The sequence below is a fragment of the Anas platyrhynchos genome, chromosome 8 (assembly GCF_047663525.1).
Source record: "Anas platyrhynchos isolate ZD024472 breed Pekin duck chromosome 8, IASCAAS_PekinDuck_T2T, whole genome shotgun sequence".
Taxonomy (NCBI): domain Eukaryota; kingdom Metazoa; phylum Chordata; class Aves; order Anseriformes; family Anatidae; genus Anas; species Anas platyrhynchos.
In genome coordinates, this window is record NC_092594.1 from 30,966,018 (window position 1) to 30,991,472 (window position 25,455).

At 45.8% G+C, this 25,455-nt stretch overlaps 2 long non-coding RNA genes across 5 annotated transcripts in view; one reads left to right on the top strand and one right to left on the bottom strand.

Moving 5' to 3' along the window:
• The window catches only part of LOC113844333 (uncharacterized), a 194,535-nt gene that overhangs the window by 146,928 nt on the left and 22,152 nt on the right, over window positions 1-25,455 (top strand). The window lies entirely within an intron of this gene.
• On the bottom strand, window positions 15,558-17,697 carry LOC110354127 (uncharacterized). 2 transcript variants are annotated; one of them, XR_005267634.2, is made up of 2 exons: window positions 17,567-17,697; window positions 15,558-17,414 (listed from the first exon to the last, which is right to left on the bottom strand). It is a non-coding gene; the product is annotated as an uncharacterized lncRNA (long non-coding RNA). The 2 variants fall into 2 exon arrangements; XR_005267633.2 differs by having other exon boundaries at window positions 15,558-17,142; window positions 17,567-17,679.

The window sequence follows — 25,455 nt, forward strand, 5'->3', positions numbered from 1 at the left end:
TTAATTAACTCTGGACAGCATTTTGAGAAAGCGCCTTGTAAGAAAGACCCTCAACCTAAAACACAACAGGATATTCAAGCATTATTAAGAACAGATAATAGTGTTGGAAATGGCCATCAGAGGTCATCTTTGTCCACCTCCTGCCCCAAGCAAGGACTGGCTCTGCCTAAACCTCTTGGACAGTTGTTTGTTTAACCTGTTCTTAATGGCCTTTCTTTCAGAGGTCCCACCACCTCTCCAGACAACCTATTCCAGGCTTTTGCAACCCTTCCTGTTTAAAAGTGCTGTTCTTTTTCCCTGATATTTTACAAAATCTCTTTTCCTGCAGCATGAGTCTATCAATTTTCTTCTTATCCTCCACTGACACAAAGTTAGAAAATGCAGAGTCGAGAAAACAAAACAGTGATTTTTCTTTACTATTTGAGACAGAGACATCAAACACAGTTGTCAGCATCAATTTGGGCAGCACAGATGGCCCCTCTTCAAACATCAGTCAGCCCAGAAAGTGATTTCTGGTTCTCAGTGGAAACAACATCCCCAAGTTGTCGTATCCTGTGAGCTCCCTGAGATAATAGCTTCCAGCAACACACACCACCATGTGCACGCTTTGGTGTGCCAAAGCTCCCGTGACCTGAGGGTAATAACTCGATTAGACAGTGGCAAAGGATGGATATTGCAAGGTTCAGCGGGAGTGGTCCTTGTAACAATTAATTGATTTTAGAACGGATTGCATCCCAGAAGATCTTGGCAGTAGGATCCCAGGAGGAAATGGGCAACCATCCGTTCTGTAACCTCCACAGGTTTTGTCAGCTTGCAAGTTAGGTTCCCTGCTCCATAGGGTGTTTATAAATCGTGTGCAGGAGCCTGTATGGACACATATAGAGACATATGGAGACCTCGTGTTCCCTAGCCCAGTCTCTGCTCTACTCCTTATAATTTAAAGGAATGCCTCTGTTCCTAGCTGGCTTTCAGTGATTCATGGAGTATCCCTTCAGTATTCTCATTTTAAATCAAAATGCATGTTTAGTAAGGAGAGTTTTCTGGGCAGAATGACATGAATTTCACAGAGCTGAAGATTTTATTTTAAAGGCAACCGAATTCTTTCTTTTGATGTCCTTTCAAGTGGTTTTGTAAATAATTTTGTTCTCTGCTTGGTTAGTGGGGCTGACTACAGCCCTAATTGAGTGATTTTAACTATTAACAGCCTTCTCAGTAATTTTAGCTTGTAAATAGTGTGAAGTCAGAAACTGTGGTATGCTCGGATACTTTGAGCATTGTACCACATTGTGATAAAATGTCACTTGTAAATCTCAAAACATGCTGTAAAAGGTGTTTCCCATTGCTCACCTCAGAGCACAGATAGAAATTGAGGCACAGCGCAGTGAAATGAGTTGGTCCAACAGGACTCTTCAGTCCATGGGAGAGCTACTAAGACCTCCAAAGCTGTCTGTGCCCATCTCTGTGCATTAAACTCAGCTGAAATTTTCTGGTTATCTTAAAAGGGCCCTTGTCTACATGTCCAAGTGGATGTCTGGTCAGGCTGGCACACGCTGTGACAGCATTAACAAAACCCTTGGCAGAATCAATTTCTGCTACCTTGGAAATTACGAAGTTTAAGGGAATTGTTTTGCTGTCACCACAGTTTTATTTTTATTGTTATTGTTTTTATTGTTATTGTTTTAATTGTTATTGTTTTTATTGTTATTTTATTTTATTTTATTCTATTTTATTTTACTTTTTGTCCCTCCCTCAAAATGGAACAATATTTTCCCCCAAAATGGAAGCAGAGCAGCGGGTTTGACTCTTCTGTATGACATTGCCATTCTGCTGTTGTTGAATGCTCTGTGTTGGAGCATGATGAATGATTGTAGAGCAAAGTGAAAAAAAGAAAAAGAAAAAGGCTGAAATCAAAATGTTTCAGCTTTGTTGAAAAAACACATTCCTATTGAGCCAAAGTGGTTTTTTCAAGGAAGTTTCCTAATGGGGAAATTATAATTGTGAGCAGGGGGAATTGCAAGGAGCTCCAGGGATTTAGTAAAAATATTTATTTTTGCAAAGGATCTTGCAGGAACCTTTTCCATAAACGACCCCCAACAGGGGTGCACTAACCCTTCGCCTCATCCCTATGAGGATCAGAACATTTCTGGAGACTTTTGGGGTGGGGGCGGGTTTGGGAGCCTTTGGAGAGGAGTGTGCAGTTCTCACTCTGCCCTACCACAATATATTGCATTTAGACCACTTCAATGTGGAAAGCGTGTCTTTAATTTCCAGTGAACAAAGATTTGGTTTCCAGTTTGGCCTTGTTTTCACCATATATTTTCCAAACACACTTTTTTTTTTTTTTTTTTCATTAATGTTCACCTTTAACCTATTGATTTGCTATAAAAACAAGCCCTTTTATAAAGGAAAGGTAAAAGGAAATGAGGGAAAACATAAACACATTGCAAAAGTAAGGATTTCCCAGAATAAACCCACATATAACACAAATATATGATGTAGCTTCTTTTATTAGCACTGTAAAATAGAAGGGAGGGAAAAATGTGAAAATACATTAGGGATTTTAAAGCCAAGCAAATCAATTAGTCATTACTGACATAAATTTCCCTTTCTTGGGGACGTTCAACCTTCTCATATCCCGTGGATGAACTCTAAAGCACCTGTAGTAGATCTGTTTTCAGTAAAGAGATTTAAACTACTGTAGATGTTTTTCCAAGGAAAATACAATGTTGACAGAATAATGCGTGGAAGAAGAGGCTACTAAGGCAGCTGCTATAAATTGCCTGCATTGTAATCCCTCTTGCAACACGCCCAACTTCACAGGATGTGCATTTGTTGATGCTCTACATATGGTTTGGAGTAAAAGTAATTCTGCCCCCTCCCGCCCCCCCAGCACAACGAAAATGAAGCATGCCCTGCAACAGAAAAAGGAGGATCCCCTGTCACTTTCCTCCCCTCCCTGAGCACTGGAACAGCGATGCTCATTTCCAGAAGTGCCATCACATTTTCACAAGTATGTCTGGAACAGTGTGCCTGGACAGGTGCCAGCAGTGCTAGCGTGGGTTAGGACATGAGCGTCCCCAGCTGTCCCAGCAGGTCCTGGGGGCTCAGGTGCTCTCCCCACGATGCCCATCTTTGCTTGTGCTGCCAGCAGGGGTGGGTTTCTGATAATGTCCCCTACCAGGGCACGTGGTGCCAGGGCAGGGAGCAACTTGCATCCTTTTCCCCTAAAGCAATCTTATCCTTGGACACCGTAGGGCACTTACAGACCTTTCTGCTTCAAAAAAGCTAGTGCAATTCTGTGTTTTGTTTTGTTTCATCTCATTTCATTACATTTTGTTTCATTTCATTTCACTTTAGCAAAGATGTTAATTTAAGCCCTCCCAGCCCTTCCTTCTGCTCCTCACTCCCAGGTGCACCTTTCTCCTGGTGGATGCACCCATAAACTCTACTTCTTTGTAGCAGGATTCATTTTCTGCTGGATCAGTTCACCAGTCTGCTTCACTGTGTGGCCTCACAAATGGCTGTCTGCAGCTTTCTGTGTTGGGACAAGTTTTTGACCTCATGGGGGTGATCTGTACACACTGATCCTGAGCACACGCGTGTTCTGGATCACAAAAACACCTCTGGAGCAGAACTGGGAAACAAGGAAGGGAAAGGATTTTGTAGAGGAGCCTGTCTGTTGGGTGCGGACTGAGCAGAGTGTGCAAGTGCCTGTGCTGGAAGGGCTGGAGCACAAGGAAGCAAGAGCCTTGCTCTCATTCCCAGCGGCTGTCCTTTGCAGGCTGGCTCCTTCCTCAGCTGTTCTGGTCTCAGCTTAAAGAACTGTTTCTATCACGGTTTGTTATCCAGCAGCTTTCCCATGCAAAACGCTTCAGCAATTGCAACAACAATCAGCACCCAGAACTCCTCTCCAGCACCCTTGAGCGGATCCTGCTGAGCCAAGCTCCCTCCTTTGATGCCTTATCCCAGCGTCTCTTGAGCTGCCTCCTACGTGACCACATCAGGAGGGCTGGGGATGCTCCCACCCAGGCCCTACCCTTTGGGGACCGCAGATCTGAGCCTCTCTGGTATGAGGGTCACATTTTTCAGTCTGGCAATTTTTTTTTTCTCTCTTTTTTTCTTTCTTTTAAATTATTTTTATTTTTTAATTGCCCCTAAACAAGTCGGGATTATTTCTGCAGAAAAGAAGACACGTTCTGCACACATGCACAAACAATGCATTTGACAGGAATCCTAATTATCTGTGGAAAAACAATTTTGAGGGACATTTCTGGCTCTTTGCTATGAGCCCCCAAGCCTGCAGATCTGATTCAGTCCTCCCCAGCATGAAAGTCCCAGGATGAAAAGTTGTCCCCACTTTGTGCTTTTTTGGAGGTGCTGATCCCTCCATGGGTGCCTTCTTGGGGCCAACGGGATGCCCACGGGGAGGGACACAAAGCTGGCAGGGCCTGGGCGCGGGAACCAAGGAATCGAATCCTCTTTGGGTTGACAAACAGCATGTGGCCAGGCTGCATATGGCCCTAGGGCTCCCTCCCCATGCTGCTTGGCCCAAGGTTTGATATTTGCCGGTTCGCACTTGCCGTATGGGTCTGTGACCTTTTTTTGAAACTTTTTCTTTACGAGTTTATTTTGGCTCGGCTCAGGCATTCGTAAAATTCCTGGGGAATGGGAGGTTTGAAGCACGGCTTGTAAAAGGAGGAGAGGGGAGGTGGGAGAAGGGATCGAGGAGGAGAGTTTTCCATTACCCTGTCATAGCCTCCCTAACACGGGTCCTATGCCTTCGCGCTCCTCTCCAAAGCTGCGAGCTTCTGAAATGAGGAGAGAGAGAAAAGGAGGGGGGTGGAGGGGGGGAGCTCGCTTCCTTCCTCGTTTGGGAGGCAGGATCAGGCCCTGAGCAGATAGGTCTCACTCCAGTTTCCCTTGTCAGTCATCCTTCTGCAGCTTTTGGTCTTCGCAGCAGGTCAGCAGAGTTGGTGAATAGCTCGGAAAGCACAAGGCATCTGAAACAAATTAGATCTCTTATAGCCACCCAGAGACTGATGATGGATGGAGGTCTGTATTTACAGCAAAACTAATTGGCAACATACACAGACATCCAAAAAAGTATATTATTTTGCCAGACTTCGGAGTCGCTAGGACCTTTTTTTTTTTTTTTTTTTTTTTTTTATTGTAGAACATTATACAGCTAGAGATAAAAAAGAACAGTGAAAGTTTTAAATCTAATAAAAGCGTTTGACTGCAGAGTAAAAATAACATACACAGAGAAGTTTGATTTGGAATCGAATTTTATTAATGGTCTTTTCTCTGCAAAATGTTTCCAATTAAAAAACAATTCTGAAGTGATGCATTAATAAACTGCTTCCCCCCCTCCTTTGGAGGGACTAAGACTTTTAAAGACTGAGGTGGATAAAAAAAGCCAGTGGATGTTATTAAAACATAATTTAATATAACCTAAATACAGTGCTTGCATACCATGGAGAGAAAGCCTGCTGTATAATTGAATTCGAAACAAGGATAGTATGTTGACTTTTCAAAGAGAAATATTATCAGATTGTGAGCTGCTGTTCAAAAGATGGGTCTTTTTAAACACCGAGGCATGCAAAAAGCAATAAAGAGCAAAATCAGGCAGGTTTTGCTGGACACCATGTGGCAGATTTGGATTTCTCAAAGGCAGGAATAGATGTGAAATTGGGAGCATGCAGTAGAAGAGCAGTGTGGATTCCAAGGAGACATCGTTTGTTTGATCTTTAGATGAACGGCACCTTTAAAAAATAATAATAAAAAAAGAAAAAGAAAGAAGGGAAAATATGGGGATAGGTAAAATGGATGTTGCAGATCTGGTCTCCAAACCATGTTTGAAAAAAACGAGTATTTCTCTCTGTTGATCTCATCTGGCATACCCTGGTGACTCAGTGGTGGAAGTGTGCGCAACGTCTCTTCCCTGGGCTGGGAGCTTTGTTCCTGATATACATATTTGCATGATAAATAGGTGAGCTTCAGAGAAGGCCAAGTGCATGATGAGAAGGGAGGAGACTTTCAGGTGAGGAGGGGACTCTGATTCCTGTGCCCATGTACACTTCTCTCCCTTATTTTTGTTTCAAGATGGGGAGAGTATTTTCAAGAGAGGAGACTGACCAGATGGTCGGTATCATTGTCTTTCCACGTTAAAAATCCAACTTTCTCTTTGCTGAAAGACAAGAAAATAAGTTCCCTGCCCCAAGCACCAACCTCACTGAAGTCCCCAGCTGGAGGAAGCCTCCTGAAGCCCAGACGAAGCCAGGTGGGACCAGGAGCACTCATGAGCTGGGGAGAGGGGTCATCCCCCCAGCCCTGCATGCACCACATCCTCTGCACCCTCTTCGATGCCCCTTTTCCTCTGTGAAGGGATCTTAGTGCAAATGAGAGCCCCATCCTCCTCCTTTGGAGGATTATCCCCAATCACCCATTATTGCTATTATTACTGTGTTTGCTGGGATGGGTTTTCTTATTCCAAGCTTTTTTTTTCTTTTTTTTTTCTTTTTTTTTTTTTTTTTCTTTTGGCTGCATCTGGGAAGCCGTCCTTTGTGTAAACAGCTATCAGAGTGAGCAGGGGTATGTGATCCATTAGCTCTGCTGAAAACACAATCATTGTGTTATTCCAAGCTGATGAAAATGTCCTCTGTAGTTTTCTCTTGCAATGTCCACATGCCAATCAGCGTTTGTCAGTGATATAATTTTCTCGCATAAACACATCCGTTGTGCAACTTCCACTCCGGGTAAATAGATATAATTCCAAAACCAAATAACACACTTGGAGGGGAGCAGGAGATTATACATACAAGGAGCTGGAGGGGGAGCAGAGGGGAGGGAAGCAGCAAGGAGAGATCAGCTTTAGCTGCGAAGGGGGAAGATGGAAAATTCTTGGGAACAGGCAACACTGCTGGTTTATTTCTTCATATGGCAAAAAAAAAAAAAAAAAAAAAGGTTGGGAAGCTGAATATTTGGGGCTATTTATTTTTTTTTATGAACATTTGTGAACTAGGACCACCATGAATTGCTGAAAGAAGGATGGCTGTTGTTTATGGAATTGGGAAAACATTTTTTTTCCCAATTTGAAACAGAATAGACAATACGCTGTGAGTGGGGAGGTGCCATTTCCCCTTCTTCACCAGAAGGCCGGCTCAGACATACTACGTTTTTCTTTTTTTTTTTTCCCCCTCCTTTTTCAAAGCTTACATAACCTCTGGGTAATTGTGTCTTTAAATCCAGTATTGCAGATTTATGCAAAAGAATGTTTTCCATCCCATATGTTTCCAGTGTGTGTGTGTTTGTGTGTGCGCATGTTTATGTGTAAGGAAATTTGTAAAATAAATCCTTTACTTAAATAAGACCCCAGACTTGGCAGAGCATGGTTACTTCATGTGTGTTCATACAGCGTCTGTCCGTGACCATACGTAGTGCACATTTATATATATATATATACACATCATGTACCCTGCCTACACACTGCAGAAAGGCCATTTTGTGATGTGTACCTCACAAAATATTATATGGCTATAGAAAATGTGTCTTTCCTTTTGAGGACTGTCTTGCATGTGATCCTACAGGAGAATCAGTCAAGAAAATAGTCTGGTCCTGAGGAAGGGAAAAATCTCTCTGCTTCACGTGTGTGTGTGCGTACATGCACATTTGTCTGTCTCCAGGTCACAGTTTTGCCCTTGCAAAACTGAAGCTTAAATGTTCTTCTGCAATAGACAAGATCTGTCTCTTGTCTCAAGCCAGGAAAAAAACTATTAACCATTTCCCAAACTGCTTCCCGCTGCCTAAAACATGCTCCTCTGTTCACATGTGTGTGCACAGCTCTCCAAACACATGGATTTTAAATACCTCCCTGCATTGGAAAGCCAGCTGGGGAGGTTTCTGAGGCAGCTTGATGCCAGCGAGCCAAATGGCATCGGGCAGGCAGATTGTGGGCAGCTGCCTGTACGTGCAAAGCCAGCAGCCGGAGATGCTCTCCTCCACCAGGGCGATGCTGGCGATGTCCCACCTCCCCATGTGCCAGGGGGAGAGCCAGGGCTGAATCACGGTCCTGACAAGGTTTTTGCAAATCCCCTCTGCTCGCTCACACCACAAATGCCTCCTGGCTGCTGTGCTCCCAGCCTCAGTCGCTGTTTCTGCCTGCAGCAGTGTTGGCTTCACCCCTCTTGCTCTGTCACCAGCTATCCTGAGCGCCCCACAGCCCACCCACACCATGTGGGGGGCTTGCACATGACCCCCCAGGAACCGATCTGGTTTCAGACACAAGGGCAGGATCACCTGATTTGCATTTTTCCCCATCTGAGGGTACTGGGCTAGGCGAGGCGAGAGCTGAAACCCTAAACCACTTTGTGCTTATTTGTTTTATGATCCTGTTGGGTGCAGTGTTTACTCAAATCCAGCAAGCATCTGGATTAGATAATTTGTTGGAAATTAGCGGCGTTTGATGGTTATCAGCCCTTGCGTGATTAAAACCCGGCTGTCAGTGTCGTGCTTAGGTTTTGGAGAGCAGGGACCCTGGCTGCGGGAGTGCCCACGCACGGAGCTGTCAGAGCCACGGGGATCCAGCCCCTGCACCCGGCTGGGACTTCCAGCAGGGACAGGGGTGCAAAACTGCTGGAAAAAATCCTTTCAGCCCCCAAGCAACATAGATGAGGAGAGAAGCAGGGAGGGAGGGGAGAGAGGGGGCACAGGGGGCTGGGTTTTCCATCTCCCGGGCGGTTTGGCTGCTTCTCCTACATCTGTGCTTTGCTCTCCTCTCTGGAGATGGGCACAGCAGGAATGCAAAGGAGCTTCGCTCACTTTCCACAGTGCTTTTTACTTCTCATGCCCAGGGAAGAAGTTGGACATCCCTTCCCTTCCCTCCACTTCCCACCCTAGCACAATTTTTTGATAAATACTGTCTACCCTCTTTCCTTCTCTTTCCCCCACCCTCCACTTCAGGGCTGAATCGTGCTCGCTTTAAGCTAAGTAAGGTTTTAAAGCTGGGTTAACTGGTGACAAGCCCAAACCCTGCGGGAAGGGTTTCAGCATCACTGTATTGACTTACACAGATTTGCATGCCTTCACTGAACAGTGCAGCAAAACACCCATGGCATAGCAGAGGCTTTGGTGGACACTCAGGGAGGAAAGGGTTTAGAGACATTGCTTGAGTGCTTGTGTCCAGGGAGGTGGTTAACGAGTGAAGAGCCCTGTGATTTTTGCAGAACCAGGTCAGATGCCTTTGCAGCAGAGAACTGGGACCTTTCCCTGCCAGGGCAGCCCAGTATGACCACCGTGAATGCTCTGCCTGGTGTGATAGTCAATGGCAGGAGAAGTGAAGAGCTTAGGAAATGGGATATACCAGGTAGATGAATGATTGAAGATCAAACTATGTGTATTTTGCAGGGTAAGGAGAGATGTGCGTTTGTAAATATACATTATGTGTAACAGATCTTTAATCTACATTTGCTCATAAGTAGACTCTCAAGAATTAATATTTCCAGCTGTGCACATATAGAAATATTCAATGCACAGCGTACAGCAACATAAAATTGACTCTGTATTTGCTGTACACATTTGCAGAAGAGAGTTGGAGCATTCTTAAGCCATAAGAGAAAGAGTTTTAAAGTATAAAGGTAATATATTATACTATATTTAAAGCTCCACAGATTTTTGGTATTCTGTCATAGTTATATTAAATGAGCAGAGCTGAAATATAAAGGATTTGTTATTTTTCTTTTTTTTTTTCTTTTTCCTTTTTTTATTTTTTTTAAATTTTATAAAATGTAATGAGCTCTCTTGAGAAAGGACTCCAAACAATAAATGATCTCTGCGGTTCAGTTCTGAAAGCTTGTTTTTCATATGTGAGTACACAGCTGTGTTCATGTCATGGATATGGAAAGCATACAGAACCCTCCAAATGCCCTATTGTGATGCTGAAAACAACATTCATTTATGATTTACCACCCTTTTCCAAAAGCCAGTATTTCAATCTGGTGGTGTATTTTGCCAAAAGATAGAATCAGCAGGTAAGAAAAAACATGAAGAGATTTTTATTTTAAAATAAAAAATATAGGACGTGCTGTCTCTCCTTTCCAAGGAAAATTTTGCATTGGGATGAATTTTGAGTTCATGTGGCTTCAGCCTGGATGCTGGGGGGGTGTCTGAAATCCATGTGTGCTGTGCACATCCTAGGCAAGTAGAGCAACATGAGGGTTTGACGTGACTGAGAGCCACAAGGAACTAGGCCTTGCTCATTTATCAATGCAAACTCAGATAGGACTGGGTTATTATCTAGGGATGGGCATTATCTTTCATCTCCTCATTTTCAAATTGTTGCACATTTAAGATCTATTTTATCTAGTCTTAAATAGCTGGTTGTAGCACCTCCAGAGCCCGTGGGCCAAACAGGCCTGGAATATATGTGCCATTGCCTGGGTCTGCCTGCAGATGCCCCTAGGTAGGTCTGTCCCACGTCAGTATGTCCATACTGACCAGCCTTCAGTACCTGTGTTCAGGGCAGTTGGGATATCGGGCAGCCCTAGACCAGACTTTGCATGTGTGTGTTCTCTGCAGGCTTCTGGACTAAAGAAATTATCAAATCATCACCCTCTAAACCTTTCCAATCACTACCAGCCCACAGCTTGATTTCTGGGGCCATAAGATCTCCAGGCAAGTTTGCTGCCTTGCACTAATCAGTACCGCGCGCTGAGTGAAAACTCTATCTGCACATCTTTAAATTAAACCAAACCACACACACGCACACACAAAAATCTTTTCAGTCTACCCCGTGGGTTTTTGCCTTGCTGCATGTGCAGAGGTTCTTATTGATGTGGGATCCATGCAGCAGAAGAAACTCCTTAAATATGCATCAGGACTAGTAATTTTTCCCTGTCGCCTGCAGCATGGGTTTAGATGATACGATCATGAAAAAGGGAATGATTTCCTGTCCTGTACAATTTAATTTTATGAATGGAGCCATATAACACAGCATAGTAGCTTTAAAAAACACCATAAAAGACATGACAGGAGAAACCAAGTCGTACACTGCTCCGCCATATGGAAAACAAAGCTAACGTATATGGTTTGGCTTCCTTGTTTGCTCTCTCATTGTTCCTTGATGGTGACTCTTGCGTTATGATTTTCAGAAGCCCATAGCACAGAATGGTTTATGATGTTTACTTAGCATATAGGACAATAGATGGAAAAGTGCCATAATTTGTGACGCTGACTGCAAAATAAACCTATCATCATTCACACAGAGCACTGTTCCTTTGGATAAACAGCCACGTTGTTGGTTGGCAGGAACAGGCTGTCGCCTCCTGGGTCCTCGCTGGAGCTGCACATCTTCGGGCCTCACGCCACTGGCGTTTGAGCAGAGCTGCCTTTTGACTCCAGTGGGGCAGCGCTGGCACTGCACAAGCTCTTTGTCCTTATTTAGATAAAATAAGGATCCCTGAAAGGCTTCCTGACACACACACAAAAAAAAACCCTCATGCGGCGCCTCACAATAACTGCCGACATGGGAAAGTTGCAGGGAGGCCCCAACCAAGAGTTTGGATGTAAATATCTTGAGCCTGGGGGCAGTTCAGATATGGAGCCAGGTCCATGTTGTGTCCTGGTCCCCAGGCATCCCAGAATTGATTCACCAAGGTAAGAAGTTTGCTCATCCTCACATAAATGTATGCTGCCATCTTTAGTGCGTTGAGGTGGGTTGGAGCTCACACTGACTGGACTACCTGGTGCTTTTCTCATGAGACTTTGGGTGAGGCCTCCTCCAAACACCAGAGGCAGCAGTTAGGGGACTGAACTGTGCGTGTATCTGAGGAAGTGTGACCAGAAATTTTTGCATGTACTCAAAGTATCAAGTCCTAGAAGACAGCATGGGAAGAGGCCTTGCAAGGGTGTTAATTTATCTTCATCCAGGGTCTACAAGGTCAGACCTAATCCATTCCTGGCATGTGCATATTGAACCTCTTCTTGACACTCCTTAATGATGGAGGTACCACAGCTTCCCTCAGCAACCTCTTCCAGCCTTTCCCTATCTTCCCTTTGAGCAGTTTTCCCTGTAATGTCTAACATTATCCCCCCCTTGCTGCAACTCTAAACAAGACCACTTTCTCTCTCCCGTAGATGACACAAAGCTCTATAACCTCCCTCTACTCATTCATGTGTTCGTGGACTACAAGTGTGTGCCTTTTCTAGGCTGAACAAACCCACTCATTTTCAGCCATTTCTTATGTAATATGTTTTCTAGATTTCTGACCCAAGTTTTCTGGCTGCTACTCTCCTCTGGCTCTGAGCTGCTCCATGCTTTTCTCAGAGACCTCCCTCCAAGTCTGCCTATCCCTGGACTTGATCAGCTCTGATCAAAAGTTGGTTATGGAGCCATCTTTGTGGTTTTGAGTTGAACTGCATCCAAAGCAAACAAATCCCATGATACTTTTTCCCATTGGTCTCGTGGGATGTGGCAGTTTTGAAGCAGCAGCAGAAAATAAACACAGTGGAGGCCTTCCTGGTAGTGAGCAGTGGGACAGGCTTAGCTCATGTGTCTTGCATAAGACACCCTGGCTTGTTAATTTGAGCATGATGCTGAGCGTTTCTCTTTGACATGTTACACCGGTTTTTGATCAATCAGGAACAGTGGAATAGAAGAGAGGGAGGGACAGTACAAAAGTTGAACTTTGCCCACAGCCTTACTGAAATAACAGCCCTCCTGGTTTGCTTCGTCACACATCATCCAGCTCATGAGCAATGATTTGCCAGGCTCCAGACAAATTTTTGCAAAACCCCATTCAGCATGTCCTGTTTGAAATGGATCCACTGGTGTCCACCCTGGAAGTGGTTTTGCAAGTGTTTGCAGCACGAATAGTACAACAGCTTATCAGTCAAACTGCCTGCACACGCACAGCTGATAAGGACCAGACAGCGTGGGTTTATCACATCTCATGTCAAATCAGTCTAGATTTTTTCATAACAGGGAAATAAGTTTTTGTGGACAATGAAGCTGCAGTTCGGGTGTTTTATCTGGACTTCGGCATCAGCCCATGTGATGTTCCCACAAACAATAGTTTAGTCGATACCAGTTAGGCTGTACTGTTTCACTGGGTGTGGAGAGAAATGGAGCTAAGCTGATGGCTTTATAAAACCCATGCTGAGAAAAACAGGCATTGTTAGCCTCTTCCAGGCCTCTATTGTATTATTATTTTTCAAAGAGTCTGTCTTCTGAGAGTAGGAACTTTCTAGCTGCAGGTCTGTAATAAATAAATAAATAAATAAAATAATAACACCTCTGATAAAATAACCAGGAAAGTTTCCACTAAGAGCATGTCATTATGTCAACTCTGTTCAGCGGAGAAGCATTGCATTCAGTAAATATATATTCGGGAGCTACTTTGTGATCATTGACATTTGACATTGTTCTTACATCTCTCCCTATTAGCATGTTTCTGTTTGGAGTGTACTTGACCTATTTCAGAAATATTCCTCATCTTTTCCCATTATTTACTGAGCAGCAATAACCCTGGGAAGAACCACTGCATTTTACAGGCTGCAAAGTTTCATGGAAACAAGAGGCCCCTCTTGTGCCGCTTAAGTATCTCATCTGTGAAGGTAAATATATTCCTGGATTTAATTAGGAGTTGTAGTATTAATATTTATGCAGATAAAAGTAGGTGAGGAGGCAGGGGAAAGAAGAGGGAGCAAAAAAGACTCATTCATCATGAAGAATGCTGCAGCCAGATCTCTGTGATCTCCTGCATGGAGAAACCATTTCACTCCTTGCTCCTAATGGAGGGCTCAGCATAAGTCAGGGTCCAAAAGCATGGCTTGCAGCAAAAGCTTGTTTTGATTTGTTTTCAAATGATATTTTTCATGCAGAAATAAATGTGAAGGCAAAACGACAGTGTTTTGAACACAGATCATCTAGGGAGAATGGAGAAGGGTATTTCCGATACTGGAGGAACAGGAGAGATCTGATCCATTCTAATCTATCTTGTGATGGGTATGATGTTTATGTGCTGCAATACTTTTCAGGATATTAGTATTTTTTGGGTCATTAATTGAGATGAAAAGTCAAAATCATCTATTATTCTGTGTCTAATAATGGAAAATAAAGATTCAGCCATAATGCTTGGTTTTCAGATTTTGAAGCTGTGCTTTCCTGATGCAGTTTTCAGATACCCATTCATCTGAATTATTTTGAGGTGGAACATATTGCCAGTTTTCAAATTTCTCACACACAGGGAAAAAAAAAAAAAAGACTCAAAGATTTGAGTCTGGATCAGCCACCGCCACCAAAACCCAGAGACCATTCAGGTCTTTCTGACCTTGTGTTTTCACAAGCAGGACAGGTAGTGGGAACCTCCCAGCTCAGACCTGTCCTGGTTTGTTCTCATTCTGATCTGGCACCCCCAGTACAAAGTGGGAGCAACCTGACTGGGAAAGGTTCAGAGATACATAAAACAAGGGATCTCAGCATCCACCGTTCATGAGTGGTGTCATTGTGAGCCTAAATATGAGCATGAAGAGTTCAAAGGTGGCACCTCCCATATTCCTGTAGTGTGTGATGGAGAGTCCTGGCACATCAGAAGTTAGAGATCACTTGAGAGCACAAAGCTGTGTCAAAGGCAACAAGGAAAATGTGCACTTTCTCACTCAAGGAGCAGTTCACCTCTTTGTTCTGTCTTTTGTGCCCAGGCTGCACCTGGCCCTCTTTGATTTTAATTATCAGGTACACTTCCCTGGGGGGGCTTGGGGCTAGCAGTGTTAGAAAGCATCACCTTCCCTTCAGGCACAGCTTCGGCTCTTTGTTCTGCTCTCATAGGGTAATTGGATGCTAATAAATCAGCTCTCTGGTTCACAATATTTAAAATGCTTCTAGTGACTGGAAAAAAAATACACTCTTGTCTCTTTAATCCTTTCCTTGGTTTGCGATGTGTGTTTCTTCCATTCTTTCTGTTAAGACTCCGTTCTGGTGATCAGCTTTTGCTCCTGCGCAATTCAGTTACTTTTCTTTGGATACAGAAGTAAAAGGAGAAAGAAGGCTTTAGACCTTCTCTTCTGATTTCTGTTCCCCCAGGGAAGTCGCTGACACCCAGCATGATGCCATGAATCCTCCCCACACCAAGGTCCTATGTGACCGATGTAGGACGCTGGAGACAGCCAGCAGCTCTGCGCAAGTTCCAAGCCACGTGCCTGCCAAATGGCACGGGGCGTCCTTCCATCACGTGTCAGGACACCGGGCACATTGCACAACTGTCCACCCCCTCCTGCCCGCCAACTTAGGGGGTGCAGCCACTAAATTGCAAGAGAATAAGCCATAATCTCTTCCTACGCTCCGCAAAATCTGATGTGAATAGAGTCACCTGCCTCGGGCAGTGAGTGTAGCTGGGGGGAGTTTTGTCCACCCTTAAGAATAGACTGAGCCAGGATGATCCAGATCTCAGAGGGGGCAGCCTTGAATCCACGGGAATGGCAGAATCCGGCCATAAATAGTGTGCACCACAAAGACACACAGGGAAAAAAGAAAAAAAAAAAAAAAAACAACACTTAGCAACAACAGCAACAGTTGCCACTGCAATTATTCCAGCAAATGACAGTAATTTGTGCTGACCACACTGTGGTCTGCCTATAGCTTGCCAACTTGTTCCTGCTCCAGCCATTAATATCAGTTTATTTTGCACACAAAGAAAATAGTTTTCATTTAAAGCTCTCTGCGCACTTTGTGAGTCATTAATGAAGTCTCATGGTATCTATGACCTAAAAAGAGCACTGTGAGCTACTTTTTCTTGAGCAAGAACCATGATCTGCTGGTTGTCTGATGAACTCGTTTATCACTTTTTGTCCTTCATACTTGTGGCCCCGCTCTCTGGAATAACAAGAGCTTGGCTTGAGGAATGGGCATGAAATGTGGTTGTGTTTAAAATTTGTTTATTTTCATTGTTTTTCTTTAGCTTTGTTCTTGGAGCTTGTACAATAAAGGCAAATAATTTAAAGGACACAGAGGGCTGGAGTTTGGTTTTATGCAGAGTGTGGGAGGCTGACAGAAAAGCTATAGCCAAGCGAAGGGACCGCATTCGGCGGGGCTGAGGTGAACTGAAGTATTTAAAGACTCTGGAGGATGTTGACTTGGAATAACTTCCATCTTCCCTCTCAGCTTGTAACTCACACCCAGCTCACACCCAGGCTGAACTCACACCCAGCTACTGCTGGGGAAGTGACACCTCTTAAGTCATCAGCTGCAAAATGGGCTCGAGCGGCCAAAATGAGCACAAGTTGGGCAAACTCACCTGTCGAGTCATGTGGCCAGAAAGCAGCGAGGAAGAGGCACTAAGCCCCTATGAATCACTGCTAATCACTCTCTCCAGCTAATTGACACATTCCTAAAATTCCTCCCAAGCTTCCTGGCAGCCTGAGCTCCATCACTTTCTTCAGCCGTCAGCCAAAGGAAAGGCACATAGTGGTGTCAGAAAGACTCTTTTCTTGTAAATAAACAGACACTAGTGCTGCATGTGACAGCTCCAAGGCTGGCATGAAAGTAGCCTTATCCCTGATGGCAATTGTGAGACTTGGAGGTGTTCCTCTGCTCCCCCAGCTGCTCCTTCCCAGCCCACTTGTACAGCTGGTGCAAGGCACACAAACCCCAGCAACCCACACAGGAAAGATCCCAGGGAAGCATCAGTCTCACTCTCTACCCAACCAACAGTGCAGCCAGGGAGGCACAGACAAAGCCCTTTGCATCGTAAAGTTGGTCCCCAAAAGCCAAGATGCTTCTCAGGTGGCTTCTGCTGAGGCCGTGGTACAGCACTTTGACTGCAGGTGGCTTCCAAGCTGCTTATTGATGAGGACTTTGTACCATTGCACACACTGCTGGCATTTGGCTCAACTTGTCTCACCTGTAGGAGTGGTTAAAAGAAAGGTGATGACCAGCAAGAGCAAGGAGTGTGCTTAGTTCTGTGTAAGCAGCATGAAACCTTTTGCTGCAGAGCTGCAAAAGGCCACATCTTCTGGGGAAGGAGTCATCTTTCCCCTGTGTTTCTCAGACCACAGCGTGAAGATCCTAGGAGCTACTTTGAGATGATTTCAACAGTCATCTGAGAGCAGGTGGTCCATCCTCTGGAGGCTTAAAATGATTGGTCTGGGAACCTGCGGATTCAGAACATATGAAAACTGCTTAGCATCAGCTAGTTAGTTAGTTAGTCTCCTTCTAAAATCACTCAAGAGTGAGGTGGATCCTCCAGAAAGATGAGAGAGTCAAACTGGAGATGACTTTAAGCACTCATTCCTACGATGGTCTCCATTAGAAGCCTGATGCCATTGCCTCATCAGCAATGCAAAGCACATCTTAACATGCTGCCCCCCTAAACCAGCCTGCTCAGCTGTGAGCCCCCAAAAGAGCCTGCAATGACAAAAAATAACTAAAAAAAAAAAAAAACAAAACAAAAAAACTATTACCAACAGCTCTACACTGGTTTTCTTCTTTCCTGTCCAGCTCAGATACTCCCCACACAAGTTTTCATGGATTGACCCTTCCCAGTCCCCACTGGTATATTTCTTTACAAGTTCATACCGGTTATTTCGTTAAGGAGAGACATACTCTTAGTGAAGGACTATGAATTAGTAGAGAGAAGAGACTGTCTGTGTTTTTAAGAAACCAGTGCTCATTAAGGTAAAGATTTACCGCATGGGATTCAAACTGATTGTAACTTATACTGCAGGCTAAATAATTAGGTCACATCAGGTGCTCCCCTTCTAAAGCAATGAACTACTCTCAGCTCCTGTGCCCACTTAGTTTTCTAACAACATATTTCTCTCAATGAAGCAATCGCTATGACTACACTTCAGTTGAATGAGTTCAATATTGTCCCTTTTAAAAAGTGCTGAGCTCAGCACGAGGCACTACTAAGTTGCCTGGTTTGTTTTTGTCTAATTTCAGTTTAGACATATGGCTAACCATGCCTGAAAAACACGTAATCGTATCCAGGGCAAAACTCATATGATTATGTAGGGAGAGTTCAAGTGTTTCCCTGTTATTTTAAAATAATGTTAAATTGGGATTACACTGTATTATGTTCCTTTTGGACCTTAAATGTCCATGTGCATTTATATCAGCCATTTGGCTGTCACATCCATGCTTACTGCCTCAGTGAGTAGCAGTGAAGGAAACTAGCATATTAGCTCCTGGAACAAATGGGGGCTTTTCTTTTTAAGAAGATAGCTGGGACATAACTTAATACAACTGCTCCCTGTTCTTCTTAATGGAAAGCTAAGTGACATGACAGATGTCATGTCAGGTGACAGATAAATGACTATTAATGATCTTTCAGGCTCCTGAAGTTTTGTAATACAAAAACACATCCCATCTTCTCAGTAAAGTTGTCACTATGTATATTTGAGTGAAAAATACAATATTTTTGAGCAGTGTTAGCATGATATTTTCTATGATAAGTAAAAGTAGCCCATACACAATGACAATATGCACACAGCCATCTGTGCACGCTGCACCCAGGATCAATTGTACATCTCTGCAACTGAAATATATACACAGAACTATGTGACTAGGTAAAGTGGGCACTTAAAGGCATAGATTTTTTTTTTCAGTATGTGTGATGTACATGCACATATTTTGTGTCATCAGCACTATTTAAACAGACCCAGTGCCCATAAACCCACACGTCTCTACAACATAAAGTTGTATACTTACCCGCACTGAGCTCTCATGGTATAGCTCTGAATTTTTGGCTCCACTTCCCTGTGGAGAGAAATGCATGCAAAAATCTTTGCGGAGCACATCTATTTACATAATGCCTGGTGCATGGGGCGTATGGCAGATTTATGTGCTGTACTTTGCCCACGCACACACCTATGTTGGGCAGGACGCGGGCGCCAGGTAGAGGAATATCTATATAATATACATATCAGCGCATTATGAGCAGCTCATTGAGTCCAGCACAGTGCCCCTCCTGCTGCTTTTGTGCAGTTCATTATAGAAACATACTTGAGTTTGCTCAGTTGCTTATCCCAAAGGCCAACTTTTGATCTTCTCTTGGGAACCTGTCGCACTGCCGTGGTTTCTAGGTACCGCAGCCAATGTGTTTACCAACTCTTTTTCTCTTTCTCGCCCTTTCTATTATGCGTCCCCTTTTTTCTGCCACACAAAGGCTCTGTGCGGTGCTTGTGTGTGGTCCCCAAGAGATGCGGGCCCGGCGAGGAGCCGGTTTTCGGCGAGGCGCTGCGCTGGAGGATCTGTGAACCCGTGCAATTAGCGGTTTAGATCCGGGACCCCACGTGTGGGAGCGGGGCCGGCGGTTGTGCCAGAGCAGTGGGGACAGCCGCCCTCGGGGCGAGTGCACCGACCCCTGGCAGAAGGGTCACAGACAGCCCCCGAGCTCAGGAAAAAACCCCGGGATCAGAGCCGCAATCTGTAGCGGGGTGTCCCCCCGCCCGCCGCCCCGCGCACAACACACGGATTCAGAAAGGGATCATTTGGAAAGCATTTGCAAACATATGGGTCGTTTTTAAGTCAAGACTCCTTTAATTCACTGTGTTTCCTAGTTTTTCCTTTTTTTTTTTTTTTTTTTTTTTTTTTGAGCGGGGAGGAGTTTGAGCGAGGTTTTGGGGGGAGTTGTTTGGGGTTGTTTTGTTTGGGGGGGTGCAGGCTCTGGCTGGAAAAAAAAAGAAAATGAAAAGAAAAGCGGAGGGCTGAGTGGTGGAATAAAGAGCGCAGCAAACCTACCCCAAAGCAGCTTGTTCCCAACTCATGTCCCTTACACGGAGATTAAAAGAACAAACACTCCGCTCTTCTTAATGACGGCATTACCAAGTATAATTAATTAGAAGGGTAGCAAAAGGAATCAGATCCCTGATGCTAATTACTTTCCTAAAAGGATAATATGCTCTTATGTTACTGGTCTAGCTCTACAGAAATATGTCTATTACTGCTACCACTGCTAATAATCGGGTGGTAAAATAAAATGCCCAAGAGATATATATGCTTGTGTTTAATTTGGTGTGTATATATATATACACACACACATGCCTATCGTGATACGCTGTATTTGTGCACTGTGTGTACAACTACACATGGTTATCGCTTCGTGTTTATGTGTCTATACTTGGAGTGTTTCTCCAGACATACATGCTGACAGACAGACAGCCGGGCAGAAAGACAAATATTTAGAGCAACACTTCTCGGCGGTGCTACTGCCAAAGGATGGAAGCAATAAACAAAGGCTCCCCCACCTTTGCCACTCTTGGCCTGTGCAATTAGGTCCGGGTTAGGAGCAGGGCTGTGTTTTCCTTTTCTTGGGCGGAGAAGCGATGGCCCATTAGGCCGGTTCGTGAGGAACTAATGACTGCATGGCATTGATTTGCGGAGGAATTTTTAGCTGCAGATAAAGGTCGGTGTCCTTCAGCCGAAGATGGCTCTCAGCAGGCTGTGCGTATTTTGCTTAGTTTGCTCTGAAGGGCTGCTAAACAAACGGTGGGTTAGCAGCGAAAACACACAGGCTGGGGATTTTCAGCTGAAAACCTGTGGTGCAAAGTTGTTCCGATCATCACTTTACAGAGTGCCTTTCCCGACTCTAAATGACTTTAGTGAGTTACCAAGTGAATTACTGAGATGACTTTAGTGACTTATCAAGTGTCTGTATGGTGCAGGGGGATGTGGCCATTGCCACAAGTTCATCTGCCTGTTCCTCTGCATCTTTTGCCCACCTCCTTGTGTGCATGCGTACACAGATGTGATGGACCCGTGGATGTGCACCTACTACTGAAGCCCATCCCTCTGTGCACTTACACCCCTGTATGTATCTCTGGGCGTGCATACATCTGTTTCACTCCTTGAGCATATTTGTGCCCAGACTGCACGTCTGTGTGCCTAAGTGTGTGTAGGTAGGGCTGGCCTCGTGCATGTTGCCAGCAGGAGAAAACCTTTCTATGTAGCTCCGTGTGTGTCTACGCAGGTGTGTGCCACATGTATGAGCATAGGCTTGGCATGTTATTTTTAGTCTCCCATCCTTTCAGACAGCTTCCCAAAATATCACTCTTTTTCCCCCATTTCTACCTCCTGATCCTGCCATTCCCCCAGGATTTTCTACGGGACTCAAGGCCTTTGCCCAGTGCTTCTCAGTGAGCAGAAAGCAATAAGTGCAATTTAATGTATTATTTATGAGTGGTGGGAAAGTCTAAGGGGGTTTTAATCTCTGTTTCTCCACTTCCTTCCCAGCTGAAAACCATTTCACCTCCCTTCCCAGATATTCAGCTCCAGTGTGCTCCCCCGCCCCACTCCCATCTGCGCCTTATTTGTACAAATGTTCCCGTGTCTTTAGAAATCATCTTCAAAAAAAAAAAAAAAAAGAGAAAAAGAAAAAGAAAAGAAACCCCCTTGCCAAACCCATATTGTACTTAAACATTTGTGAAGATTTTGTTTCTCTCAATATGGTAGCGAGAGGGGGCTCCGGGAGGGGCTTTCTTGGAGAAATGTCTCATTCAGTCTGCTGAACCCCCTCCTTGAAGTTTCTTTTCAAGGCTGTTGGAAAGTTGGGCAAACTGAAAAGCAAAACAATAATTAGAGATAATTGCTTGTGTCCAAACACAGGCATCAAAGCCTCGGGGGTCTCATTTGTGATGGGCCTTGGTGTGTGATCCAAAAAAAAAAAAAAAAGGAGGAAAAAAAAAGTAAAAAAAAAAAAAAAGGTGACCCTTATTTTATTTATTGAGTGGGGGAACAGAGAGAAAGTGCCAGATGGAAGGACCTCAGAGCAATCTCCAACGGCTCAGCCCTGCCTGCTTGGGCGAACAGGCACTGAGGCCAGGATAAAAGGGATAGAAAGCAGGGTCAGGAGAGGTTGCATAATTACTAGGGTGGAGGTAAAAGGGGTGAGGGGGGAGACGACAGGGGTTGTCTCTGGCCCCGCTGTGGAGATCTGTGCAGCCCCCCAGCTCCATGTGGCTGGTGACACCCCTGGTACTCGGCGGGCCAGGGAAGGTACCAGGGATGCTGCAGGGTGCCACCCACACCAGGGCCCTTTTGAGGAGTGGGGGGCAGGAGCCCAGATTTTCAGGGGCTGAGCTACCCCCTCTCCTTCCCTCTGAGCTGGATCCTTAGTGTGGATCCAAGTGGACTCAGTCTGCCCCAAATTCCTCCCTGGTGGGATGCACTTCTGAAGTGTGAGTGTGGCAACCCCCAGGTTACCCACAGCATGGGCAGCGCTGGATCCCTGGTGGTTTTATTGTCAGTCAGAGGAAAGGAATAAGGGGAAAAGGATGTAGAAAGGGATGGGAGTGATATAAAAGAAACCACCAGAACCATTGTAACAGACTCATTCCCTAGGCCTTGCTGGGAAGATGCATTTCCCTGGCTGCGAACGATGCTGGAAGGGGTCTCGGCAGGGGTGGGGGCACCAGATGTAGCAGGACTGGACCCTTTTCAAGGAGGCAACAGATGAGGGTGAAGGAATAAGGGGGGAGCATTCCCACAGAAGAAGGATTACAGGGGTCTCTCCTCTGATTTTCAGAGGCACTGATTTACATGAAGAGGTGTAGCCAAGTTTCTCCTCACCCTCCCGGTCCCTCGGTAATGGGCTTGTAACGACCTAAACGAATTGCTGATTAGGGACAATAAATCTGCCTCTTCATCAGGGCTGTCCCTCACCGGGGGGGGAGGGGGGGTGACGAGGACCCGCCCGTCCCGGAGCAGGAGGTGCCAGCGTTTATTTCGTCGGGCTGCTGGGAATTTGGCTGCCAAGCTGGAAACGTGGATCTCGGCTTTCCAAAAGGAGGAGATGCCAGGGCTCAGGAGCGGCTGGAGAAATGTCTGTTGGGGCGGCTTCGCTCGCCTCGCTCCAGGGACGGCCGAAAAAAAAAAAAAAAAAAAAAAAAGAAGGAAAAGAAAAGAAAAAGGAGGAATAAATAAATAAAGAGCAGGAAATAAACGAGGAGTAAAAGCCCCAGCGGCTCTTCTGAGCCCGGCCCGCCGTGCGGTCCCGCTGCACCCCCTGCGCCCCGCCGAGGGAAATGCACCGGCTGTGTGGGAACCGCGCCGCTCCGGGGCGAAAATAAAGAGAAATAAATAAAAATAAGTAAAATAATAATAATTTCACTGCGTTAGCTTAAAAGGGCTGGATCAAGGCTTGGTGGAGAGCGACGCCCGGTTCGTGAGCGCGATGTCAGGGTGACGCTGTTGGGTTGGGGACGGGTGGCCGGGGGGTGCTGCTCCCCCCTCCGCCCCCGGTGCAGGTGCACGGGAAGGGGGCACCCAGCGCGGGGAGCCCCAAGCGGGGTGGTCTCCCGGGGTAGAAGGGTGGTCGTGCCTCCCTCCCGGCGGAGCCTCGGGGCGCCGGCATCGCCAGGCACTTCTAATTAGCAAAGAAAGATGTTGGTCATTAGCGAGCGACATCCAAGGCAGGCGCGCTCTCCCCGGGATGCTCGGAGCCGGGCTGCGGGGCCGAGGGCTGCATCCTGCCCGCCGGCACCTGGCGCGCAGCTGGAGCCGGAGCCCTCCTGCTTTGTAGTTTTCTTCCCTTCTTTCTCTGTCCTCTCCCTCTCCTATAATTTTTTTCACCCTTCCTGTACAGTTAGCGAAATCCTCCTCATCCCGGAGCTCCGCTCGTCACCCCGACCCTCCCCACCGCACAGCCCCCCCTGACTGCCGGTCGTACAATGTGCCATATATATTTTTTTCCCTTTATCTTTTAGCATCTTTCATTTTCCCTCCTTCTTTCTACTTAGCAGCACCTTCGCACACATTTTTTATTTTCCTGTCCTTCCTTCAATACTCCCCCGGGGCTGCTGGAACATCAGAGACGTTCGCAGGCTGGACCCCGAAAGACCTTTTACACAATCACATCGGCTGGCGTAAAATAATTTTTCAGAAATGCCGAAATCCCTTTCTCCCGAGTCAGCCAAAGCCAGCATTTATTTATTTATTTTTTCTCGATTCATTTCTTTTACTGCGATCAAGGAGGGGCTTTGGATCGGGCTGGCTCCGCCGAGGGAGGCTGCCGGTTCCGTTTCGACACGATTTTTCCTTTATTTTTGTTTCTGTTACATCTTTATTTCAATTTCGCTGCGGTGATTTGTTTGCAGGCATCCGCGCGTCCTCCTCCCGAGGACAAGGGTGCGGAGAAGAGGATGAGGAGGAGGAGGAGGAGCAGCCTTCCTGCCCCAGGGCAGCTGTGCCAGGGACCAGGGGCCAAGGCGCGGTGCTTATTCCAAGCGGCATTTCTCCCTCTGAGCCCAGCCAGGCTCCGAAACCAAATCAGCGTGTTTATGTCCCCCAGGGTGGGTTTTCTTTGATAGATGGCTTCCCGGGGTTTGTGCTTCCTACCTCGTCCTCTTCCTTCCCCGGTAACTTACAAGTTTAGTGCCCAAACGCACGGCTGTGTCTGTGTATTTGTACATGACACACATGACAAATTCGTAATTCATTACACGATGCATTTGTCGTGGCGATGAAATACGCCTCGTGTGTACGAGGCACATTATAGACGCGTTACATGTCATTCGAAAATTTTATATACCGTTCTACATACTGTAGAAAAAAATCGAAGTAAATGTTTGTATATCCTTGATTTAAGTATAACACTTATTACACATACTTACACGAATTGTGTTCTTCAGTGAGAACAGAGAATTAGAATTTGTAGCATTGCCACGCTTGTATACGATGCACACAATTTAAGGTATTTTTTAACCGCCTTAAGACGTGTCTGGGTGCCTACGCACACGGTGTATGCGCGCAGAGTGGCTAAAACACGCTGCCATCTGCGCGGGACTGTCCATATTTACAGAAAAGAGCCCTGAATTCCTATGTATATCGAGATTTGCACGTGTGTTTGTAGCTCCGAGCGACCCGCAGCGGCTGCAGGGAGCCCCGAAGGATGGGTGCGGACACGCTGCGGGGGCGGCCGGGGGCGCTGCGGGGGGGCCGGGCACCGGAACGCGCATCCCCCTCCTCCTCCTCCTCCTCCTCCTCCTCTTCCTCTTTCTCCTCCTGTTGTGCCCCCCCAGCCCCCCGCTCCCGTCTCCCCCCGCAGGGGAAAGGATTTGGGGGCGAGGCGATGCGCCTTAAGAAAACGTTATTGTAGGGTAGGGGGTCGGCTCTCGTAAAAAATCACGAAATCACCAGAAATCCGCAACCCTCCCTCCTCCTCCCCCGGTTTTCTCCTTGCCCAAGGATGTAAACGCGGAGCCGGTAGTTTACAGGGAATGAAGGTGCTGCGGTGGGCACTTGCCTTGGGCAACAGCTTTGTTGGTCGGGGGGGGGAGGGAAGAGAAAAAAACACCTTCTATTTCTTCCCGCCCGGGCAGGCAGGCTACCGGCTAGGTGAGTCTGGGGGGAGCAAAAAGCTGCTCCTGCTGGCACCCGACTGCTTTCTGGTCTCGGGTACTCTCGTTTCGCTTTTGCTTGCCCACCTGGGAAAAAAAAAAAAAAAAAAAAAAAAAAAAAAAGGCGTC